Genomic DNA, 2,282 nt, shown 5'->3' with positions numbered 1-2,282 from the left:
TGCAAGTAACTCATGCCCCATGCTGCAGAGGAAAGCAAAACCCCCCAAGATCTCTGCCAATTTGGCATGGGGGGAAAATTCCTTCCCAACCCCAAATATGGTGATCTGTTAGACCCTGAGCAAGTGGGCAAGACCCACCAGCCAGACACCTGAGAAAGAATTTGCTGTAGAGCCTTCCGAATCTAGTGTCCTGTCTGTGGCTGTTAGAGATATTTGCTACTAGCAGTCACAGATGGGCACCATGTCACATCTCATCATCCCATCCCCTCCATAAACTTGTCAAGTTCAGTCTTGAAACCAGTTAGGTTTTTTGCCCCCACTGCTCCAGTTGAAAAGCTGTTCAAGAACTTCACTCCTCCAATAGTTAGAAGCCTTCTTCTATTTTCAAGCCTAAACTTGTTAATGGGCAGCTGATATCCCTTTGTTCTTGTATCTACATTGATGCTTAACCTAAATAACTCCTCTCTCTCCCTTGTATTTATTCCTCTGATGTATTTATCGATTTATTAAGCTAAACAAGCCAAAAAGTTTTCCATTCCTCTGATCAACCTAGTAGCGCTTTTCTGTACCTTTTCCACTCTAAATGCATCTTTCTTAAAGATGGGGGAACAGAATTGCACACAGTATCCCATATGAGGTCTCACTAGTGCCTTGCATAATGGTAATAACTCTTCCCTATCTCTACTGGAAATACCTCGCCTGATGCATCCTAGGATTGTATTAGCCTTTTTCACAGAGGCATCACACTGGTGACTCATATTCATCCTATGATTGATCAATTCACCCAGGTCTTCTCGTCCTCTGTCACTGCCAACTGATCGGTCCCCAGTTTATAGCAAAAAAAATTGTTTTTAGTCCTTAAGTGCATGACCTTGCACTTTGCACTCTTAAATTTCATCCCATTTCTATTACTTCAGTTTTCGAGGTCATCCAGATCTTCTTGTGTGATATTCTGGTCCTCTTCTGTATTGGCAATACCTCCCAACTTTGTGTCATCCACAGTCTTTATTAACACACTCCTGCTTTTTGTGCCAAGGTCAGGAGACTTGAGTTCAATTCCCTGCTCACACCACAGACCTTCTGTGTGACCTTGGGCCAGTGACACAGTCTTTCTATGCCTCAGTTTCCCCTGGGTAAAAGAGGGCTAATAGTGCTGTCTCCTACCTCACGCAGCTGTTGTGGGGATAAATATACTGAAGATTGTGAGAGGCACAGACACTAAATTTAGTTTTGGGGGAAAAATCAAAATGAAGTATTTCAAAAATATCAGTGTTCTTTTTCAACATTTTTGGCACAAAACATTTTGATTTTTCATTTCAAAATGACTTTTTGTTTCAAAATTTATTTTAAATACAAAAAATTTTTCAAGTGTAAAAATCTGACCAAAATGTTTTGATTTTATTGAAACAAAATTATTTGACCCAAACAATATTGTTCAGAATTTTATTTCACGGGAAATTTTGAAATGTTTGTGTTTCATTTTGGAATGATATTTTTTTCAAATTAGTGCATTTTCCAGTGAAACAAAAAATCAGGTTCCCATGCAACTCTAGTCATATAATTTAGCTAGATCGATATGATCGGTTTATGGTCATAGTTGGTGAGAGCAAGCAGCATGCATTTGATAAGCATGAGTATATTTTCTATAAATGTGTGTGTATTATACATAAGTATGTATATGAGTTTATATAATAGATGACCTGGTGCTCACAGATTGGTGGGATTATAGCATCAGAAATAGCTCCAAGTTCTCCCTCCTCCTTGCTCCCTGTTTTCCTCCTTTTCACTTCCCTGTCCCTCCATCTTCCCCTTTTTCACCCTTTTTCTTTTCCAAGTTCCTTCCAATTCCCTTCCTTAGGGTTTATGTCCTCACTAGATCTAAAAGGCAATAATTAATCACACACAATTGACCTCATGTAAGAATGACATTCCATCCAGCAGAGGGCAATATTGTGAAACTAGAGAGAGACCCCATAAACTTTGGTAGTGTATTGTAGACTAGATCATACCTCATCAACTGTTGTTTAGGGTTACCATACGTCCGGTTTTTCCCGGACATGTCCGGCTTTTTGGTAATCAAACCCCCGTCCGGGGGGAATTGCCAAAAAGCCGAACGTGTCCAGGAAAGATACCGCCGGCCGGGCACTTCCCCTCCCGGGCTCTGGCTGCTGTGCTCCCTACCTTGACTCTTCGGCTCTGTTTAAGAGCCGAGCTGCCCAAGTGCTACCAGCTTCGGGCAGCCCCCATGCCTCCAGACCCTGCGCCCCCGGCCCCCGGGAGGG

This window comes from Trachemys scripta, chromosome 1, assembly GCF_013100865.1.
Source record: "Trachemys scripta elegans isolate TJP31775 chromosome 1, CAS_Tse_1.0, whole genome shotgun sequence".
In the NCBI taxonomy this organism is placed as follows: domain Eukaryota; kingdom Metazoa; phylum Chordata; order Testudines; family Emydidae; genus Trachemys; species Trachemys scripta.
Note: the sequence above shows the minus strand (reverse complement) of the source record.